The sequence below is a fragment of the Melospiza melodia genome (genome assembly GCF_035770615.1).
Source record: "Melospiza melodia melodia isolate bMelMel2 chromosome 3 unlocalized genomic scaffold, bMelMel2.pri SUPER_3_unloc_2, whole genome shotgun sequence".
NCBI lineage: Eukaryota > Metazoa > Chordata > Aves > Passeriformes > Passerellidae > Melospiza > Melospiza melodia.
The window spans coordinates 178,409-201,846 of record NW_026948492.1 but is presented as its reverse complement, the minus strand read 5'-3'; the positions used below and the strand labels follow the sequence as shown (position 1 = coordinate 201,846).

The following is a 23,438-nucleotide window of genomic DNA, read 5'->3' as shown; positions in this document are numbered from 1 at the left end:
TTCCTCATATTTTCTCCCATTTCTTCCTCACATTTTCCCCCATTTTGCCCCATTTTTTCCCCATTTTTCAGCCCATTTTCCCCATTTTTTCACTATTTCTTCCCTTTTTTTCCCCATTTTCCATTTTTCCCCATTTTTCCCCATTTTTCCCCATTTTTTCCCATTTTCCCCATTTTTCCCCATTTTTCCCCATCCCCTCCCGAGTGTGGCAGTCCGGATTGGCCCTGCCGGGATTTTCACCCCGCTCAGAACTTTCCAGAAGGTCTCGAATGACGCAGGGACGGAACCCAGACACCAAACGCGATCAAATGGCACCAAATTCATTCTTGCAAATTAATTACTGCAAATTAATTATTGCAAATTAATTCTTGCAAATTTTTCCCTTCATTCCTCCTGGCTTTTCTCCATTTCTTTCTTTTTTTCCCCCATTTATTCCCATTTTTTCCCCCATTTATTCTCTTTTAATCCCCAATTAATTCTCTTTTTTTCCTGTTATTTTTCCCCTTTTTTCTTTCTTTTTTTTTCCCCATTTATTCCCATTTTCCTGTGGTTTTTTTCCCCATTTTTTCCCTTTCTTTCCCTTTTTTTTTCTCATTTCTTTCCCATTTTTTCCCATTTTTCCTCCCTCTCTGGCTGATTTTTGGCATTTGATCCCAACTCTGATTTTCCCATTTTCTCCCATTTCTTCCTCACATTTTCCCCCATTTCCCCCCATTTTTTCTTCCCATTTTTTCCCTTTTTTTCCCCATTTTTCTCATTTTTCCCCCCATTTTCCCCATTTTTCTCCCATTTCTTCCTCACATTTTCCCCCATTTTTTCCCTTTTTTTTTGCTTATTTTTTTCCATTTCCCCCATTTTTTCCCCATTTTTTTCCCATTTTTGCCCCCATTTCCCTCTTTTTCTCCCATTTCTTCCTCACATTTTCCCCCGTTTTTCCCATTTTTTCGCTATTTTTCCCCATTTTTAAAATATTTTCCTCCCTATTTTTCCCCCCCATTTCCCCTCTTTTTCTCCCATTTCTTCCTCACATTTTCCCCCATTTTTTCCATTTTTTGCTGTTTTTCCCATTTATTTTCATATTATCCTCCCATTTTTCCCCCATTTTCCCTCTTTTTCTCCCATTTCTTCCTCACATTTTCCCCCATTTTTTCCTTTTTTTCCCATTTTTTCCTCTTTTTTCCCATTTTTCCCATTTTTCCCATTTTTCCTCCATTTCCCCCCATTTTCCCATATTTTTCAGTGGTTTTTTCCCATTTTTTCATTATTTTTTCCCATTTTTTTTCATATTCTCCTCCTTTTTTCTCCCCCTTTTCCCTCTTTTTCTCCCATTTCTTCCTCACATTTTCCCCCATTTTTTCCTTTTGTTTTCCCATTTTTTCACTATGTTTTCCTCTTTTTTTCCCTATTTTCCTCCCTATTTTTCCCTCTTTTCTCTCATTTCTTCCTCATATTTTCCCCCATTTTTTTCCATTTTTTCCATTTTTCCCCATTTTTCCCATTTTTTCATATTTTCCTCCCATTTCTTCCTCATATTTTCTCCCATTTCTTCCTCACATTTTCCCCCATTTTTTCCTTTTTTTTTGCTGTTTTTTCCCCATGTTTTCCCCATTTTTTTCATACTTTCCTCCCATTTTTTCCTCGCATTTTCCCTCTTTTTCTCCCATTTCTCCCTCACATTTTCCCCCATTTTTCCCATTTTTTTCCCATTTTTTCCCATTTTTCTCCATTTTTTCCCCATTTTTCCCCATTTTTCCCCACCCCCTCCCCTCGCGAGTGTGGCAGTCAGGATTGGCCCTGCCGGGATTTTTCACCCCGCTCAGAACTTTCCAGAAGGCGCCAATGACGGCACAGCCCCGGAGCAAGAGATCAAATGATTCCGCAATCCCTTTGACATTTTCTGCCTTTTTTCCATTTATTCTCTTTTTTTTTTTTCTCATTTATTCTCTTTTTCTTCCCATTTATTCTCTTTTTTCCCCCCTTTAATTTTCTTTTTGTCCCCCATTTAATTCCCATTTTCCCCCCATTTATTCTCTTTTTTTCCCCATTTATTCCCACTTTCCCCCCATTTATTCTCTTTTATTTCCCCCCATTTATTCTCTGTTTTGCCCCCAATTAATTCTCTTTTTTTCCTCCATTTATTCTCTATTTTTTCCCCATTTATTCCATTTTCCCCCCCATTTATTCCCTTTTTTTCCCCCATTTATTCTCTTTTTTCTTCCCCATTTATTCCCATTTTCCCCCAATTAATTCTCTTTATTTTCCCCCAATTAATTCTCTTTTATTTTCCCCATTTATTCTCTTTTTTCCCCATTTATTCCCATTTTTCCCCCATTTATTCCCATTTCCCCCCATTTATTCTTTTTTTTCTCCATTTATTCTCCATTTTCCCAACATTTATTCCCATTTTCCCCCCATTTATTCTCTTTTTTTTCCCCATTTATTCTCTTTTTCCCCCATTTATTCTCTTTTTTCCCCCCATTTTCCCCCCATTTTTCCCCATTTATTTTCTCTTTTTTCCCCCCATTTATTCCCATTTTTTTCCCCCATTTATTCTCTTCTTTTCCCCCATTTATTCTCTTTTCATCCCCCATTTATTCTCTTTTTTTTTCTCATTTATTCTCTTTTATTTCCCCATTTATTCTCTTTTTCCCCCATTTATTCTCTTTTTTCTTCCCCATTATTCTCTTTTTCCCCCCCATTTATTCCCATTTTTCCCCATTTATTCTCTTTTTTTCCCCCATTTATTCTCTTCTTTCCCCAATTTATTCCCATTTTCCCCCCATTTATTCTCTTTTTTCCCCCTTTATTCCTATATTTTCCCCCATTTATTCTCTTTTTTTTGCCCCATTTATTCCATTTTCCCCCCATTTATTCCCATTTTTCTTCCCCATTTATTCCCATTTTCCCCCCATTTATTCCCATTTTTCCCCCATTTATTCTCTTTTTTCCTCTCATTTATTCTCTTTTATTTCCCCCCATTTATTCTCTTTTTTCTTCCCCATTTATTTCCATTTTCCCCCCATTTTTCCCCCATTTTCCCCCATTTTTCCCCCATTTTCTCCCATTTTTCCCCCATTTATTCTCTTTTTTTCCCCCATTTATTCCCATTTTTCCTGTTATTTTCCCCCCATTTTATTCCCATTTTCCTGTGGTTTTTTCCCCATTTTTTCCTTGGCTTTTTCCCATTTCCCCCATTTTTCCCCTCTTTATTTTCTCATTATTTTCTCATCCCTTCCCTGCTTTTTTCCCTTTTTTTCCCCTTTTTTTCCCCTTTTTTCCCCCCCCTTTTTTTCCCCATTTTCCTCCATTTTCCTCTTTTTTCTTGGTTTTTTCCCCATTTTCCCCCCATTTTTTTCCTGCCTTTTTCCCATTTTCCTCCCCCATTTTTCCTGCTTTTTCTTGGGTTTTTTTCCCATTTTTTCCCTCCTAATTTTTCCCATTTTCCCCCAATTTTCCCCTCATTTCCCCCTTTATTTTCCCTTTATTTCCCCCTTTATTTTCCCCTTCTTTTCCCATTTTTCCCCTTTTTTCCCTCATTTTCCCCTTTTTTCGCCTGTTTTTCCTTGGGTTTTTTCCCATTTTCCCCCCATTTTTCCCCACTTGATCTTCTCATTATTTTCCCATCCTTTTCCCTGCTTTTCCCCTTTTTTTTTCGCCCCATTTTTTCCCCATTTTTCCTGTTTTTTCTTGGCTTTTTTCCCCATTTTTTCCTGATTTTTCCTGCCTTTTTTCCCATTTCCCTCCCACATTTTTCCTGGTTTTTCCTTGGGTTTTTTCCCATTCCCCCCGATTTTTCCCCGCTTTATTTTCACATTATTTCCCCATCCTTTCCCTGCTTTTTCCCTTTCTTTTCCCTTTTTTTCCCCTTTTTTTTCCCTTTTTTTCCCTCTTTTTTTCCCATTTTTCCCCATTTTTCCCTGTTTTTTCTTGGCTTTTTTCCCTATTTTTTCCTGATTTTTTCCTGCCTTTTTTCCCATATTCCTCCCCCATTTTTCCTGGTTTTTCTTGTTTTTTTCCCCATTTTTTCCCCTCTTATTTTTTCCAATTTTCCCCCCAATTTTCCCCCCAATTTTTCCCCCTTATTTTCCCCTTCTTTTCTCCATTTATTCAATTTTCCTCCAATTTTTCCCCTTTTTTCCCCCAATTTTTCCCCTTTTTTCCCCTGTTTTTCCTTGGTTTTTTTCCCATTTCCCCGATTTTTCCCCGCTTTATTTTCTCATTATTTTCCCATCCTTTCCCTGCTTTTCCCTTTTTTATTTCCCTTTTTTTCCCTTTTTTTTTCCCCTTCTTTTTCCCTTTCTTCCCCCATTTTTTCCCCTCATTTATTCCCTTTCCCCCCTATTTTCCCCTTAATTTTTTCCCATTTCTTCCTGCTTTTTCTTGTTTTTCTCCCATTTTTTAATTTATTTTTTCCCCATTTTTTCCCTCATTTATTCCCTATTTTCCCTTATTTTTTTCCCTTTTCTTCCCGCTTTTTCTTGTTTTTCTCCCTTTTTTTAATTTATTTTTTCCCCATTTTTCCCTTCATTTATTCCCTTTTCCCCTATTTTCCCCTTAACTTTTTCCCATTTTTCCTCACTTTTTCTTGTTTTTCTCCCATTTTTTAATTTATTTTTTCCTCATTTTTTCCCTCATTTATTCCCTATTTCCCCTAATTTTTTTTCCATTTCTTCCCTGCTTTTTCTAGTTTTTCTCCCATTTTTTAAATTTATTTTTTCCCCATTTTTTCCCTCATTTATTCCCTTTCCCCCCTATTTTACCCTCAATTTTCCCCTTAATTTTTTCCCATTTCCTCCCTGCTTTTTCTAGTTTTTCTCCTTTTTTTTTTTATTTATTTTTTCCCCATTTTTTCCCTCATTTATTCCCTTTTTCCCCTATTTTACCTTCAATTTTTCTCCCATTTTTTCCCATTTTTTCCCCGCTTTTCCTTGTTTTTCTCCATTTTTTCTTTGTTTTTCTCCCCGTTTCCCCCTGGCGCCCCCCGAGCCCTTTCTCCCTTCCCTGTTCATCCTTTTCTAATCCCATTTTTGCTCCTTTTTTTCTCTTTTTTTATTCCCATTTTCCTCCCACCTCCTCCCCCCTGCTTTTTCCCTTTTTTCCCCATTTTTCCCCATTTTTTCTCAATTTTCCCCATTTTTCCTGTTTTTTCTTGCCTTTTTTCCCCATTTCCCCCCATTTTTTTTCTGCCTTTTTTCCCATTTTCCTCCCCATTTTTCCTGGTTTTTCTTGTTTTTTTCCCCATTTTTTCCCCTCTTATTTTTTCCAATTTTCCCCCAATTTCCCCCTCATTTTCCCCATTATTTTCCCTTCTTTTCTCCATTTATTCAATTTTTCCCCAATTTTTCCCCTTTTTTTCCCCCAATTTTTCCCCTTTTTTCCCCTGTTTTTCCTTGGTTTTTTCCCATTTCCCCGATTTTTCCCCGCTTTATTTTCTCATTATTTTCCCATCCTTTCCCTGCTTTTCCCTTTTTATTTCCCTTTTTTTCCTTTTTTTCCCTTTTTTTTCCCCTTCTTTTTCCCTTTTTCCCCCCATTTTTCCCCCTCATTTATTCCCTTTCCCCCCTATTTTCCCCTTAATTTTTCCCATTTCTTCCCTGCTTTTTCTTGTTTTTCTCCCATTTTTTAATTTATTTTTTCCCCATTTTTTCCCTCATTTATTCCCTATTTTCCCTTATTTTTTCCCTTTTCTTCCCGCTTTTTCTTGTTTTTCTCCCTTTTTTTAAATTTATTTTTCCCCATTCTTCCCTTCATTTATTCCCTTTTCCCCTATTTTCCCCTTAACTTTTTCCCATTTTTCCTCACTTTTTCTTGTTTTTCTCCCATTTTTTAATTTATTTTTTCCTCATTTTTTTCCCTCATTTATTCCCTATTTCCCTAAATTTTTTCCATTTCTTCCCTGCTTTTTCTAGTTTTTCTCCCATTTTTTAAATTTATTTTTTCCCCATTTTTTCCCTCATTTATTCCCTTTCCCCCCTATTTTACCCTCAATTTTCCCCTTAATTTTTTCCCATTTCCTCCCTGCTTTTTCTAGTTTTTCTCCCATTTTTTTTATTTATTTTTTCCCCATTTTTTCCCTCATTTATTCCCTTTTTCCCCTATTTTACCTTCAATTTTTCTCCCATTTTTTCCCATTTTCTCCCCAATTTTTCTCCGCTTTTTCTTCTTTTTCTCCCATTTCTCTTTGTTTTTCTCCCGTTTCCCCCTGGCGCCCCCCGAGCCCTTTCTCCCTTCCCTGTTCATCCTTTTCTAATCCCATTTTTGCTCCTTTTTTCTCTTTTTTTTATTCCCATTTTCCTCCCACCTCCCCCCCCTGCTTTTTCCCTTTTTTCCCCATTTTTCCCCATTTTTTCTCAATTTCCCCATTTTCCTCAGTTTTCCCCCTGTTTTATTCCCAATTCCCCCATTTTTCCTGGTTTTTCTTGGTTTTTTCCCCATTTTTTCCCCTCTTATTTTTTCCAATTTTCCCCCCAACTTCCCCCTCATTTTCCCCTTTATTTTCCCTTTCTTTTTCCCATTTATTCAATTTTTTTCCATTTCCACCCATTTTTCTTGTTTTTTCTTGGGTTTTTTCCCATTTTTCCCCCATTTTCCCCGCTTTATTTTCTCATTATTTTCCCATCCTTTCCCTGCTTTTTCCCTTTTTTTTTCCCCCTTTTTTCCCCCCTTTTTATTCCCTTTTCCCCCTATTTTACTTCAATTTTTCTCCCATTTTTTCCCCGCTTTTTCTTGTTTTTCTCCCGTTTCTCTTTGTTTTTCTCCCGTTTCCCCCTGGCGCCCCCCCGAGCCCTTTCTCCCTTCCCTGTTAATCCTTTTCTAATCCCATTTTTGCTCCTTTTTTTCCATTTTTTCCCGATTTTTATTGGGATTTCTGCGGCTCCGCCCCCTCCGTGTCCGATAAATGCCGGGCGGAGCCTCCGGGGGCAGCGAGCGGAGCCGGCAGCGAGCGGAGCCCGAGCCAGGTAAAGCCCAAAAACCCCAAAAAATCCCCAAAACCCTGAAAAAACCCCCAAAAGAATCCCCGGAAAAATCCCAAAAAAATCCTTGAAAAAAAACCCATTAAAAAATGGAAAAAAAGCCTTAAAAATCCTTTCAAATGGAATTAAATTCAAATGAATTCAAATAAAATAAAATAAAATTCAATTAAAATAAAAAATCCCCAGAAAAATACTAAAAAAAAAAAAAATCCAAAAGAAATCCCCCCAAAAAGTCCTAAAAAATCCCCCCAAAATAATCCTGGAAAAAATCCCCAAAAAATCCCCCAAAAATCCTTGAAAAACCCCAAAATAATCCTGGAAAAAATCCCCAAAATCCCCAAAAAACCCCAAAATAATCCCGGAAAAAATCCCCAAAAATCCCCCAAAAACTCCAAAAGAATCCCCGGAAAAATCCCGGAAAAAATCCCCCAAAAATCCCAAAGAATCCCCGAAAAAATCCTTGAAAAACCCCAAAAGAATCCCGGAAAAAATCCCCAAAAAATCCTTGAAAATATCCCATAAAACTGGAAAAAAAAAGCCTTAAAAATCCATTTAAAATCCTTTTAAAATTCAATTAAATTCAAATAAATTCAAATGAAATTAAATTAAATTCAATTAAAATAAAAAATCCCCAGAAAAATACTAAAAAAAATGCCCAAAAAATCCCCGAAAAAATCCTTGAAAAACCCCAAAATAATCCCCGGAAAAATTCCCAAAAAATCCCCGAAAAACCCCAAAATAATCCCGGAAAAAATCCCAAAAAATCCTTGAAAAAACCCAAAATAATCCCGGAATAATCCCCAAAAATCCTTGAAAAACCCAAAATAATCCCGGAAAAAAACCCCCAAAATCCCCAAAAAACCCCAAAACAATCCCGGAAAAAATCCCCAAAAATCCCAAAAAACTCCAAAGAATCCCCGGAAAAAATCCCGGAAAAAATCCCCAAAAAATCCCAAAAGAATCCCGAAAAAAATCCTTGAAAAACCCCAAAAGAATCCCCGGAAAAATCCCCCCAAAATATCCTTGACAAATATCCCATAAAACTGGAAAAAAAAAGTCTTAAAAATCCATTAGAAATCCTTTTAAAATTCAATTCAATTCAAATAAATTCAAATAAAATGAAATTAAATTCAATTAAAATAAAAAATCCCCAGAAAAATACTAAAAAAAAAAAAAAATCCCAAAAGAAATCCCCCCAAAAAGTCCCTAAAAAATCCCCCCCAAAATAATTCCCCAAAAAAACCCCCAAAAATCCTTGAAAAACCCCAAAATAATCCCAGGAAAAAATCCCCAAAAAATCCCCACAAAATCCTTGAAAAACCCCAAAAGAATCCCGGAAAAAATCCCCAAAAAATCCTTGAAAATATCCCATAAAACTGGAAAAAAAAGCCTTAAAAATCCATTTAAAATCCTTTTAAAATTCAATTAAATTCAAATAAATTCAAATGAAATTAAATTAAATTCAATTAAAATAAAAAATCCCCAGGAAAATACTAAAAAAAATGCCCAAAAAAATCCCCCGAAAAAATCCTTGAAAAACCCCAAAATAATCCCAGAAAAATTCCCAAAAAATCCCCGAAAAACCCCAAAATAATCCCGGAAAAAATCCCCAAAAAATCCTTGAAAAAACCCAAAATAATCCCGGAATAATCCCCAAAAAATCCTTGAAAAAACCCAAAATAGTCCCGGAAAAAAACCCCAAAAATCCCCAAAAAACCCCAAAACAATCCCGGAAAAAATCCCCAAAAATCCCCAAAAAACTCCAAAAGAATCCCCGGAAAAAATCCCGGAAAAAATCCCCCAAAAATCCTTGAAAAACCCCAAAAGAATCCCCGGAAAAATCCCCCAAAAAATCCTTGAAAATATCCCATAAAACTGGAAAAAAAAAGCCTTAAAAATCCATTTAAAATCCTTTTAAAATTCAATTAAATTCAAATAAATTCAAATGAAATGAAATTAAATTCAATTAAAATAAAAAATCCCCAGAAAAATACTAAAAAAAATGCCCAAAAAAATCCCCCGAAAAAATCCTTGAAAAACCCCAAAATAATCCCCGGAAAAATTCCCAAAAAATCCCCGAAAAACCCCAAAATAATCCCGGAAAAAATCCCCAAAGAATCCTTGAAAAAACCCAAAATAATCCCGGAATAATCTCCAAAAAATCCTTGAAAAAACCCAAAATAATCCCGGAACAAAACCCAAAAATCCCCAAAAAACCCCAAAACAATCCCGGAAAAAATCCCCAAAAATCCCCAAAAAACTCCAAAAGAATCCTCGGAAAAAATCCCGGAAAAAATCCCCCAAAAATCCTTGAAAAACCCCAAAATAATCCCCCGGAAAAATCCCCAAAAAATCCCCCAAAAATCCTTGACAAATATCCCATAAAAATGGAAAAAAATGCCTTAAAAATCCATTCAAAACCCTTTAAAAATGAAATTAAATTAAAATCAATTCAAGTGAAATGAAATTGAATTCAATTAAAATATAAAAAAAAAAAAAAAAAAAAACAAAAAAAAACCAGAAAAATACTAAAAAAATTACCCAAAAAAATTCCCCCAAAAAGTCCCTAAAAAATCCCCCCAAAAGAATCCCCGGAAAAAATCCCCGAAAAATCCCCAAAAAATCCTTGAAAAAAATCCCATCAAAATGGGAACAAAAAAGGCTTAAAATCCATTAGAAATGCTTTTAAAATTCAATTCAATTCAAATCAATTCAAATAAAATGAAATTAAATTCAATTACAATAAAAAATCCCCAGAAAAATACTAAAAAAAAAAAATCCCAAAAGAAATGCCCCCAAAAAATCCCCCCAAAATAATCCTGGAAAAAATCCCCAAAAAATCCCCCGAAAATCCTTGAAAAACCCCAAAATAATCCCGGAAAAATTCCCCAAAAATCCCGAAAAAATCCTCGAAAAATCCCAAAATAATCCCGGAAAAAAATCCCCAAAAAATCCCTGAAAAAAATCCCATCAAAATGGAAAAATAAAGCCTTCAATCCATTTAAAATCCTTTTAAAATGAAATTAAATTCAAGTAAATTCAACTAAAAATGAAATTCAATTCCATTAAAATAAAAAATTACTAAAAAAAATCCCCCCAAAAATCCCCAAAATCCTAAAAAACCCCTTTAAATAAATCCCATTGAAATGAAAAAAAAGCCTTAAAAATCCATTAGAAATGCTTTTAGAATTCAATTTAATTCAAATAAATTCAAATGAAATGAAATGAAATTCAATTAAAATAAAAAATCCCCAGAAAAATACTTTAAAATATCCCCCAAAATCTCCCCAACACCCTCTCAAAAATCCCAAAAGAATCCCCGGAAAAATCCCCCCAAAATCCTTGACAAATATCCCATAAAACTGGAAAAAAATGCCTTAAAAATCCATTAAAAACCCTTTAAAAACGAAATTAAATTAAAATAAATTCAAATGAAATGAAATTGAATTCAATTAAAATTTAAAAAAAAAAAAAACAAAACAGAAAAATACTAAAAAAATTCCCCAAAAAAATTCCCCCAAAAAGTCCCTAAATAATCCCCCCAAAAGAATCCCCGGAAAAAATCCCCGAAAAATCCCCAAAAAATCCTTGAAAAAAATCCCATCAAAATGGGAACAAAAAAGGCTTAAAATCCATTAGAAATGCTTTTAAAATGAAATGAAATCCAAATCAATTCAAATAAAATGAAATTAAATTCAAATAAAATAAAAAATCCCCAGAAAAATATTTTAAAAAATCCCCCAAAAAATTCAAAAAAATCCCATTAAATGGCCCCAAAAAATCCTAAAAGAATCCAATAAAATCCCAAAAAAATCCCCCCCAAAATCCTAAAAAATTCCCCAAAAAAATCCTAAAAAAATCCCAAAAATCCCATAAAATAACCCCAAAAAATCCTAAAACAATCCCATAAAATCCCATAAAATGCCCCAAAAAATCCCCCAAAAATCCTAAAAACATCCCAAAAATCCCATAAAAATTCCCAAAAAGTCCCGTAAAATCCCCCCAAAATTCGCCAAAAAATCACAAAAAAATTTCCAGAAAATTCCTAAAAAAACTCTAAAAAATCCTAAAAAAAATCACCAAAAATCCCATAAAATGCCCCAAAAAAATCCCATAAAATCAAAAAAAAATCCCCAAAAAATCCCCCAAAAATCCCATAAAAATCCCCCAAAATCCCATTAAAATGCCCCAAAAATCCCATAAAATCCCCCTAAAAAAATCCTAAAAAAATCCCAATAAATGACCCCAAAAATCCTTTAAAAATCCCAAAAATCCTATAAAATCCCCAAAAAAATCCCATAAAAATCCCCCCAAAAAATCCTAAAAAAATCCCAATAAATGACCCCCAAAAATCCTTTAAAAATCCCAAAAATCCCATAAAATGCCCCAAAAAAATCCCATAAAATCCAAAAAAATCCCCAAAAAATAAAAAAAAAAAATCCTAAAAACATCCCAAAAATTCCAAAAAAATCCCCAAAAATTCACCAAAAAATCCCCAAAAAATCCCCCCAAAATTCCCCCCAAAATCCTAAAAAAATCTCCAAAAATCCGATAAAATCCCATGAAATGACCCCAAAAAATCCCCCAAAAAATTCAAAAAAATCCCATAAAATGCCCCAAAAAAATCCCATAAAATCCCCCCAAAAATCCCACAAAAATCCTAAAAACATCCCAAAAATCCCATAAAATGACCCCAAAAATCCTAAAAAAATCCCATAAAATCCCATGAAATGCCCCAAAAAATCCCCAAAAATTTGCCCAAAAAATCCTACAAAAATCTCGAAAAATCCCATAAAATCCCATGAAATGACCCCAAAAAATTCAAAAAGTCCCATAAAGTGCCCCAAAATATCCCATAAAAATCCCCAAAAATCCCCAAAAATCAAATCCCCCCCAAACTGGCCAAAAAATCCCAAAAACATCCCCCCCAAAAATCGTCCAAAAATTCTAAAAAATCCCATAAAATCCCATGAAATTACCCCAAAAAATTCAAAAAAATCCCATAAAATGCCCCAAAAAATCCCCCAAAATCCCCAAAAAATTTCCAAAAAATCCCCCAAAAATCCCATAAAACCCCGAAAATCCCACAACCTCCAAATCCCTGATTTTATTTTATTTTATTATTTTATTTTATTTTATTTTATTTTATTTAAATTTATTTTATTTTATTTGGTTTTATTTTATTTTATTTTATTTTATGTTATTTTATTTTATTTTATTTATTTTATTTTATTTGGTTTTATTTTATTTTATTTTATTTTATTTTATTTTATTTTATTTTATTTCATTTCATTTCAATTCATTTTATTATTTTATTTTATTTCATTTCATTTCATTTCATTTCATTATTTTATTTTATTTTATTATTTTATTTTTTATTTTATTTTATTTTATTTTATTTTACTTTATTATTTTATTTTATTTCATTTCATTTCATTTCATTTCATTTCATTTTATTAATTTATTTTATTTTATTTCTTTTTTATTTTATTTTATTTTATTTTATTTTATTTTATTTTATTATTTTATTTTATTTTATTTCATTTTTTATTTTATTTCATTTCATTTCATTTCATTATTTTATTTTATTCCATTTTATTTTTTTTATTATTTTATTTTATTTTATTTTATTTTATTTTATTTTATTTTATTTTATTTCATTTTATTTCATTTCTTTTCTTTTCTTTTCATTTAATTTCATTTTATTATTTTATTTTATTTATTTTATTTTATTTTATTTTATTTTATATTTTGTTTTGTTTTATTTTATTTTATTTTATTTTATTTCATTTCATTTCATTTCATTTCATTTTATTATTTTATTTTATTTATTTTATTTTATTTTATTTTATTTTATTTTATTTTATTTTATTTTATTTTATTTTATTTTATTTTATTTCATTTATTTTATATTTTTGTATTTCCAGCTGTGTGCCGGCGATGGCTCCGTGTTTTCTCCTCCTTCTCCTTTTGGGTTTTTTTCTGTGCGGCCCCGCGGGAGCTTCGGGGCCGTGCTGGGAAAATCCCAAAAATCCCAAATGCGACCCCGGGGACGGCGACGGCGGAACCGCGGTGAGAGAGCGGGCTCTGGGTCAAATCCTAAAAATTATCCCAAAAATCCACCCAAAAATCCAAAAAAAATCCCACAAAAATCCCAAAAAATTCCCCAGAAAAATCCCAAAAAATTCCCCAGAAAAATCCCCAAAAATCCCCGAAAAATTGCCAAAAAAAATGCCCAAAAATATCAAAAAAATAAATAAAAATCCCTCAAAAATGCCCCAAAAATCCCAAAAAATTCTCCAGAATAATCCCCCAAAAATCCCAAAAAGTCCAAAAAATTCCCCCAAAAATCCCCCCCAAAAATCCCCAAAAAAGTCCCCCAAAAATCCCAAAAAATCCCCCCAAAAAATGCCCCAAAAATCCAAAAAATTCCCACAAAAATCCCCACAAAAATCCCCACAAAATGCCTCCAAAAATCCCAAAAAGTTCACCAAAAATATCTCCCAAAAATCCCCAAAAATCCCCCAAAAAATCCCACAAAATGCCCCCAAAACTCCCCAAAAATTTCCCCAAAAAATTCCCCCAAAAATCCCCCAAAAATCCCAAACAATTCCCCCAAAAATCCCCCCCAAAAATCCCCCCAAAAAATCCCCCCAAAATCCCAAAAAATTCCCCAAAAAAATCCCCCCAAAAATCCAAAAAATCCCCAGAAAATCCCAAAAATTCCCCAAAAAAGTCCCCCAAAAAATCCCAAAAAATCCCCGAAAATCTTCCCAAAAATCCTCAAAAATTCCCCAAAAATCCCCCAAAAATCAAAAAAAAAATCCCCCAAAAATGCCCCGAAAAAATCCCCAAAAATCCCAAAAAATTCCCCAAAAAGTCCCCCAAAAATCCCCCCAAAATTGAGGGGTTTGGGGTTTTTGGGGTTTGGGGTTTTGGGATTTGGGATTGGGGGTTTGGGGTTTTGGGGTTCAAATCCTAAAAAATATTTTTAAAAATCCACAAAAAAATCCACAAAAAAATCCACAAAAAAATCCCAAAAAAATTGAGGGATTTGAGGTTTGAAGGGTTTGGGGGTTTTGGGATTTGGGGTTTTTGGGGTTTGGGATTGGGGGTTTGGGGTTTTTGGGGTTCAAATCCTAAAAAATATTTTAAAAAATCCGCCAAAAAAATCCCCCCAAAATCCCAAAAAATCCCAAAAAAATCCCAAAAAAATCCCAAGAAATTGAGGGATTTGGGGCTTTGGGGATTTGGGATTGGGAGTTTGGGGTTTGGGATTTGGGGTTTTAGGGTGCAAATCCTAAAAAATATCCCACAAAAATCCCCCCAAAAATCCCCAAAAATTCCCCCAAAAATCCCAAAAAAATCCCCCCAAAAATCCCCCCCAAAAAATCCCCCAAAAATTGAGGGATTTGGGGTTTTGGGGTTTGGGGTTTGGGGTTCAAATCCTAAAAAATGTCCCAAAAAAATCCCCCCCAAAATCCCCCAAATTCCCAAAAAAAAAGCCCCAAAAATCCCCCAAAAATCCCCCCAAAAATCCCAAAAAATTCCCCCAAAAATCCAAAAAAATTCCACAAAAAATCCCCTAAAAATCCCAAAAATCCCCACACAATCCCCCCAAAAATCCCAAAAAGTCCAAAAAATTCCCACAAAAATCCACACAAAATCCCCCCCAAAATCCAAAAAAATCCCCCCAAAATCCCCCCAAAATCCCCAAAAATTCCCCAAAAAAGTCCCCCCCAAAATCCAAAAAAATCCCCAAAAAATCCCCCCAAAAAAGTCCCCCAAAAATCCCAAAAATTTCCCCAAAAATCCCCAAAAATCCCCCCAAAAAATCCCACCAAAATTGAGGGATTTGGGGTTTTGGGGTTTTTGGGGTTTGGGATTTGGGGTTGGGGTTTTGGGGTTCAAATCCTAAAAAATATCCCCAAAAAATCCCCCCAAAAAATCCCCCAAAAATCCCAAGAAATTCCCCAAAAAATGCCGCAAAAATCCCAAAAAATCCCCCCAAAATCCCCCCAAAATCCCCCAAAAAATCCCAAAAAATCCCCCCAAAAATCCCCCCCAAAAAATCCCCCAAAAATTGAGGGATTTGGGGTTTTGGGGTTTGGGGTTTGGGATTTGGGCTTCAAATCCTAAAAAATATCCCAAAAAAATCCCCCCCAAAATCCCCCAAATTCCCAAAAAAAAAGCCCCAAAAATCCCCCCAAAATCCCCCCAAAAAATCCCCCCAAAATCAAAAAAATTCCCCAAAAAAGTCCCCAGAAAAATCCCCCCAAAATCCCCAAAAATTCCCCCAAAAATCCAAAAAAATTCCACAAAAAATCCCCTAAAAATCCCAAAAATCCCCACACAATCCCCCCAAAAATCCCAAAAAGTCCAAAAAATTCCCACAAAAATCCACACAAAATCCCCCCCAAAATCCAAAAAAATCCCCCAAAAATCCCCCCAAAAAATCCCCCCAAAAATCCCCAAAAATCCCCCAAAAATTCCCCAAAAAAGTCCCCCCAAAAATCCAAAAAAATCCCAAAAAAATCCCCCCAAAAATCCCCCAAAAATCCCAAAAATTTCCCCAAAAATCCCCAAAAATCCCCCCAAAAAATCCCACAAAAATTGAGGGATTTGGGGTTTTGGGGTTTTTGGGGTTTGGGATTTGGGGTTTGGGGTTTTGGGTTTTGGGGTTCCAATCCTAAAAAATATCCCCAAAAAATCCCCCCAAAAAATCCCCCAAAAATCCCAAAAAATTCCCCAAAAATGCCGCAAAAATCCCAAAAAATCCCCCCAAAATCCCCCAAAAATCCCCCAAAAAATCCCAAAAAATCCCCCCAAAAATCCCCCCCAAAAAATCCCACAAAAATTGAGGGATTTGGGGTTTTGGGGTTTGGGGTTTGGGATTTGGGGTTCAAATCCTAAAAAATATCCCAAAAAAATCCCCCACAAAATCCCCCAAATTCCCAAAAAAAGCCCCAAAAATCCCCCCAAAATCCCCCCAAAAAATCCCCCAAAAATCAAAAAAAATCCCCAAAAAAGTCCCCAGAAAAATCCCCCAAAAATCCCAAAAAAGTCCCCCAAAAATCCAAAAAAATTCCACAAAAAATCCCCTAAAAATCCCAAAAATCCCCACACAATCCCCCCAAAAATCCCAAAAAGTCCAAAAAATTCCCACAAAAATCCACACAGAATCCCCCCCAAAATCCAAAAAAATCCCCCAAAAATCCCCCCAAAAAATCCCCCCAAAATCCCCCAAAAATCCCCAAAAATTCCCCAAAAATGTCCCCCCAAAAATCAAAAAAAATCCCAAAAAAATCCCCCCAAAAATCCCCCAAAAATCCCAAAAATTTCCCCAAAAATCCCCAAAAATCCCCCCAAAAATCCCACAAAAATTGAGGGATTTGGGGTTTTGGGGGTTTGGGATTTGAGGTTTGGGGTTTTGGGGTTCAAATCCTAAAAAATATCCCCAAAAAATCCCCCCAAAAAATCCCCCAAAAATCCCAAAAAATTCCCCCAAAAAATCCTGCAAAAATCCCAAAAAATCCCCCCAAAATCCCCCAAAAATCCCCCAAAAAATCCCAAAAATTCCCCCCAAAAATCCCCCCCAAAAAATCCCACAAAAATTGAGGGATTTGGGGTTTTGGGGTTTGGGGTTTGGGATTTGGGGTTCAAATCCTAAAAAATATCCCAAAAAAATGCCCCACAAAATCCCCCAAATTCCCAAAAAAAAAGCCCCAAAAATCCCCCCAAAATGCCCCCAAAAAATCCCCCAAAAATCAAAAAAATTCCCCAAAAAAGTCCCCAGAAAAATCCCCCAAAAATCCCCCCAAAAATCCCAAAAAATTCCCCCAAAAATCCAAAAAAATTCCACAAAAAATCCCCTAAAAATCCTAAAAATCCCCACACAATCCCCCCAAAAATCCCAAAAAGTCCAAAAAATTCCCACTAAAATCCACACAAAATCCCCCCCAAAATCCAAAAAAATCCCCCAAAAATCCCCCCAAAAAATCCCCCCAAAATCCCCCAAAAATCCCCCAAAAATTCCCCAAAAAAGTCCCCCCAAAAATCCAAAAAAATCCCCAAAAAATCCCCCCAAAAATCCCCCAAAAATCCCAAAAATTTCCCCAAAAATCCCCAAAAATCCCACAAAAATTGAGGGATTTGGGGTTTTGGGGTTTTTGGGGTTTGGGGTTTTGGGGTTCGGGGTTTTGGGGTTCAAATCCTAAAAAATATCCCCAAAAAATCCCCCCAAAAAATCCCCCAAAAATCCCAAGAAATTCCCCAAAAAATGCCGCAAAAATCCCAAAAAATCCCCCCAAAATCCCCCAAAAATCCCCCAAAAAATCCCAAAAATTCCCCCCAAAAATCCCCCCCAAAAAATCCCACAAAAATTGAGGGATTTGGGGGATTTGGGATTTGGAAGTTTGGGGTTTTTAGGGTTTGGGGTTTGGGGTTTGGGATTTGGGTTAGGGGTTTAAATCCTAAAAAATATTAAAAAAATCCCCCCAAAAATCCCAAAAAATCCCCCAAAAAAATCCCAAAAATTCCCCCTGAAAAATCCCCCAAAATTCCCCCCAAAATCCCCCCAAAATTGAGGGATTTGGGGTTTTTGGGATTTGGGATTTTGGGGTTTGGGGTTTTTGGGGTTCAAATCCTAAAAAATATCCCCAAAAAATTGAAGGGATTTGGGGTTTGGGGTTTTTGGGGTTTTGGGGTTTTGGATTAAAATCCAAAAAAATTCCCCCCAAAATCCCCCAAAAATCCCGAAAAAAATAAAAAAAAATCAAAAAAAAAAAAAAAAAACCCAAAATGAGGGATTTGGGGTTTGGGGTTTTTGGGGTTTGGGGTTTGGAATTTGGGGGTTTAAATCCCAAAAAAATCCCCAAAAAGCCAAAAAAAAAAATTCCCAAAAATTAAGGGATTTGGGGTTTGAGGTTTTGGGGGTTTGGGTTTAAGGTTTGGCACTCAAATCCCAAAAAAAATCCCCCAAAAATCCCCCCAAAAAATCCCCAAAATGTCCCAAAAAATTGAGGGATTTGGGGTGTGGGGATTATTTGGGGATATTTTTTAGGATTTGAACCCAAAAAACCCGAAATCCCAAACCACAAAATCCCAAATCCCAAATCCCAAAACTCCAAATCCCTCAATTTTTTGGGGAATTTTTTGGGATTTTTTGGGGGATTTTTTGGGGGGACTTTTTGAGGGATTTTTGAAGGATTTTTTTTGGATTTCAACCCCAAAACCCCAAAAACCCAAAATCCTCAAAATCCCAAAACCCCGAATCCCTCAATTATTGGGAATTTCTTGGGAATTTTGGGGCATTTTTTGGGGATTTTTTGGGGATTTTTGGGGGAATTTTGGGAAACTTTTTTAGGATTTGAACCCCAAACCCCAAAATTGAGAGATTTGGGGGTTTGGGGATTTGGGATTGGGAATTTTGGGGATTGGAGATTTGGGGGATTTGGGGGTTTGGGGTGTTTGGGGTTTGGGTTTAAGGTTTGGCATTCAAATCCCAAAAAAAATCCCCCAAAAATCCCCCCAAAAATCCCCAAAATGTCCCAAAAAAATTGAGGGATTTGGGGTGTGGGGATTATTTGGGGATATTTTTTAGGATTTGAACCCAAAAAACCCGAAATCCCAAACCACAAAATCCCAAATCCCAAATCCCCAAATCCCAAAACTCCAAATCCCTCAATTTTTTGGGGAATTTTTTGGGATTTTTTGGGGGATTTTTTGGGGGGACTTTTTGAGGGATTTTTGAAGGATTTTTTTAGGATTTCAACCCCAAAACCCCAAAAACCCAAAATCCTCAAAATCCCAAAACCCCGAATCCCTCAATTATTGGGAATTTCTTGGGAATTTTGGGGGATTTTTGGGGGATTTTTTGGGGATTTTTGGGGGAATTTTGGGAAAATTTTTTAGGATTTGAACCCCAAACCCCAAAATTGAGAGATTTGGGGGTTTGGGGATTTGGGATTGGGAATTTTGGGGATTGGAGATTTGGGGGATTTGGGGGTTTGGGGTGTTTGGGGTTTGGGTTTAAGGTTTGGCATTCAAATCCCAAAAAAAATCCCCCAAAATGTCCCAAAAATTGAGGGATTTGGGGGTTGGGGATTTGGGGATTTTTGGGGTTCGAGGTTTGGGATTTTTGGGGTTCGGGGTTTTTGGGGTTTGTGGTTTGGGATTTTTGGGGTTTGGGATTTTTGGGGTTCGGGGTTGGGGATTTGGGGGATTTTTGGGATTTGGGAATTTAGGAATTTTGGGGAGTTTTGGGATATTTTGGGACTTGGGGATTTGGGGATTTTGGGGATTTGGGATTTGGGGATTTGAGGATTTTGAGACTTGGGATTTGGGGATTTTGGGGTTCGGGGTTTGGGATTTTTGGGGTTTGGGGTTTGGGTTTGGGATTGGAGATTTTGGGGATTTGGGGGATTTTTGGGATTGAGGATTTGGGGATTTTTGGGATTTGGGATATTTGGGATTTTTGGGATTGAGGGATTGGGGATTTGGGGATTTGGGGATTTTGAGACTTGGGATTCTGGGATTTTGGGGTTTGGGATTTTTGGGGTTCGAGGTTTTTGGGGTTTGCGATTTTTGGGGTTTGGGGTTGGGGATTTGGGATTGGAGAATTTGGGGATTTGGGATTTTTGGGATTGAGGGTTGGGGGTTTGGGGGTTTCGGATTTGGGATTCAAATTCCCAAAAAATTGAGGGATTTGGGAATTTGGGGTTTGGGATTCTGCGATTTTGGGGTTTGGGGATTTGGGGATTTTGGGGATTTGGGGTTTTGGGATTTTGGGATTGGGATCTGGGATTTGGGAATCAAATTCTAAAAAAATGGAGGGATTTGGGGCTTGAGATTCGGGGATTTGGGATTTGGGGGATTTGGGAATTTTGGGGATTTTTGGGATTGAGGGATTTGGGAATTTTGGGGATTTGGGGATTTTGAGACTTGGGATTCGGGGATTTGGGGGTTCGGGGTTTGGGATTTTGGGGTTTGGGATTTTGGGGTTTGGGGTTTTTGGGGTTTGGGGTTTTAGGAGTTTGGCGATTTTGGGGTTTGGGGTTTGGGATTTTTGGGGTTCGGGGTTTTTGGGGTTTGGGGTTGGGGATTTGGGATTGGAGATTTTGGGGATTTGGGGGATTTTTGGGATTGAGGATTTGGGGGTTTGGGGTTTCGGAGTTTTGGGGTTTGGGATTCAAATCCCAAAAAACTGAGGGATTTGGGGTTTGGGATTCTGGGATTTTGGGATTTTGGGATTGGGGTTTGGGATTTTGGGATTTGGGAATCAAATTCTAAAAAATTGAGGCATTTGGGATTTGGGGCTTGAGATTTGGGGGATTTGGGAATTTTGGGGATTTTTGGGATTTGGGATTTGGGGATTTGGGGATTTTGAGACTTGGGATTTGGGGATTTTGGGGTTCGGGGTTTGGGATTTTTGGGGTTTGGGGTTTGGGTTTGGGATTGGAGATTTTGGGGATTTGGGGGATTTTTGGGATTGAGGATTTGGGGATTTTTGGGATTTGGGATATTTGGGATTTTTGGGATTGAGGGATTGGGAATTTTGGGGATTTGGGGATTTTGAGACTTGGGATTCTGGGATTTTGGGGTTTGGGGTTTGGGATTTTTGGGGTTTGGGATTTTTGGGATTTGGGATTTTGGGGATTGAGGATTTGGGGGTTTGGGGTTTGGGATTTGGGATTTGGAATTCAAATCCCAAAAAATTGAGGGATTTGGGAATTTGGGGTTTGGGATTCTGGGATTTCGGGATTTTGGGGATTTTTGGGATTTGGGCATTTTGGGATTGGGGTTTGGGATCTGGGATTTGGGAATCAAATTCTAAAAAATGGAGGGATTTGGGATTTGGGGCTTGAGATTCGGGGATTTGGGGATTTGGGAATTTTGGGGAATTTGGGGATTTTTGGGATTTGGGATTCGGGATTTTTGGGATTGAGGGATTTGGGAATTTTGGGGATTTGGGGATTTTGAGACTTGGGATTCGGGGATTTGGGGGTTCGGGGTTTGGGATTTTGGGGTTTGGGATTTTGGGGTTTGGGGTTTTTGGGGTTTGGGGTTTTAGGAGTTTGGCGATTTTGGGGTTTGGGGTTTGGGATTTTTGGGGTTTGGGGTTTTTGGGGTTTGGGATTTTTGGGGTTTGGGGTTTGGGTTTGGGGTTGGAGATTTTGGGGATTTGGGGGATTTTTGGGATTGAGGATTTGGGGATTTGGGGTTTCGGAGTTTTGGGATTTGGGATTCAAATCCCCCAAAAATTGAGGGATTTGGGAATTTGGGGTTTGGGATTCTGGGATTTTGGGGGTTGGGGATTTGGGGGTTTGGGATTTTGGGATTGGGGTTTTGGGATTTTGGGAATCAAATTCTAAAAAATTGAGGGATTTGGGATTTGGGGCTTGAAATTCGGGGATTTGGGAATTTGGGGGATTTTGGGATTTGGGAATTTTGGGGATTTTGGGGATTTTTGGGATTTGGGATTTTTGGGATTTGGGATTGCGGGATTTGGGGTTTGAAATTTTGGGGCTGAGGGGATTTGGGGGTTGGGATTTTGGGAATTTGGGATTTTGGGGTTTGGGATTGGGGATCTTTGGGATTTGGGATTTGAGGGAAATGTGGATCTGGGGGAGGACGAGTGGGACTGGGAGTTTTCCTGAGGATTTTTGGGGATTAAATGGCAAAAATCCCCAAAAATTGGGGAATTTGGGAACGGGAATTCTCCCAGGGAATTTTTGGGATCCGATCCCAAAGATCCCAAAGAAATCCCCAAATTTGGCAACTCCCAAATCCCTACCCCACAAGGGATTCGCCCAAAACTTTTTTTTGTTCCAGGGAAATTCCCAAATAATTCGGGATTCTCCCCAATTTCCAGAGGGTCCAGAATTCCAAATTGTCCCAAAATTCTCCCACTTCCAGATGGCCCCAAATTCCCAATTCCCAAATTTTTCTGAGGATCACCAAAAGTGGGAATTCCATCCCAGAATCCCCAAACTCTGGAATTCCCAAATCCTTCCCCACGTGGGATTCTCCCAAAATTCCAGAGGGTCCAGAATTCCAAATTTTCCCAAAATTCTCCCTCTTCCAGATGGCCCCAAATTCCCAATTCCCAAATTATTCCCAGTATCAGAAAAAGTGGGAATTCCATCCCAGAATGCCCAAACTCTGGAATTCCCGAATCCCTCCCTGTGTGGGATTTTCCCCAATTCCAGGGGGTTCAGAATCCCAAATTTTTCCAAAATTCTCACATTTCCAGGTGGTTCCCAAATCCCCCAATTCCCAAACAATCCCGAACTCCAGGGTCACGAAAAATGGGAATTCCATCCCCAAATTTGGGAATTCTCAAATCCCAAATTTCCCACTTTAGGAGGGTCCCAAATTCCCCATTCCCAAATTTTTCTGAGGATCACGAAAAGTGGGAATTCCAAACTCCGGGATCACGAAAATTGGGGATTCCACCCCAAATTAGGGAATTCCCAAATCCCTCCCCACATGGGGTTCGCTCAAAATTTTTGGTTTTCCAGGGAATCCCCAAATTTGGGATTCTCCCAGATTCCAGAGGGTCCAGAATTCCCAATTTTCCCACTTCCAGAGGGTCCCAATTCCCCCATTCCCAAGCGATTCCCAACCGAGATAAATCACGAAAATTGGGAATTCTGCCCCAAATTCCCTATTTTCCCCGCGTGTTTCGCAGGCGTGCTCGGTGGGCTCGTGCCGCGGCCGCCTCTCGCTGGAGTCGCCCGTTTTCCCCGGCAATCCCGGAATTCCCATTCCTTGGGTTTCTCCAAATTCCAGAGGGTCCAGAATTCCAAATTTTCCACTTCCAGAGGGTTCCCAAATCCCCCAATTCCCAAACAATCCCAAACTCCAGGATCACGAAAAATGGGAATTCCATTCCCAAATTTGGGAATTCCCAAATCCCAAATTTCCCACTTTAGGAGGTTCCCAAATTCCCCCAATTCCCAAACAATCCCGAACTCCAGGATCACGAAAAATGGGAATTCCATTCCCAAATTTGGGAATTCCCAAATCCCTTCCCCGCATGGGATTTCTCCCAAATTCCAGAGGGTCCAGAATTACAAAATTTCCACTTCCAGATGGCCCCAAATTCCCAATTCCCAAAATTTTTCTGAGGATCTCAAAAAGTGGGAATTCCATCCCAGAATGCCCAAACTCTGGAATTCCCCAATCCCTCCCTGTGTGGGATTTTCCCCAATTCCAGGGGGTTCAGAATCCCAAATTTTTCCAAAATTCTCACATTTCCAGGTGGTTCCCAAATCCCCCATTCCCAAAGAATCCCAAACTCCAGGATCACGAAAATTGGGAATTCCATCCCCAAATTTGGGAATTCCCAAATCCCTTCCCCACATGGGATTCTCCCAAATTCCAGAATCCCAATTTTCCCACTTCCGGAGGCTCCCCAACCCTTCATCCCCCAGCGATGCCAAACTCCGGGACCACGAAAAT

The 23,438-nt window shown here is 37.4% G+C and overlaps 1 long non-coding RNA gene across 1 annotated transcript; it reads left to right on the top strand.

Moving 5' to 3' along the window:
- The first annotated feature begins 6,794 nt into the window (after positions 1-6,794).
- Positions 6,795-22,725, top strand: LOC134432645 (uncharacterized). Its single transcript, XR_010031385.1, has 3 exons — positions 6,795-6,959; positions 12,902-13,046; positions 22,666-22,725. It is a non-coding gene; the product is annotated as an uncharacterized LOC134432645 (long non-coding RNA).
- The last annotated feature ends 713 nt before the right edge of the window (positions 22,726-23,438 follow it).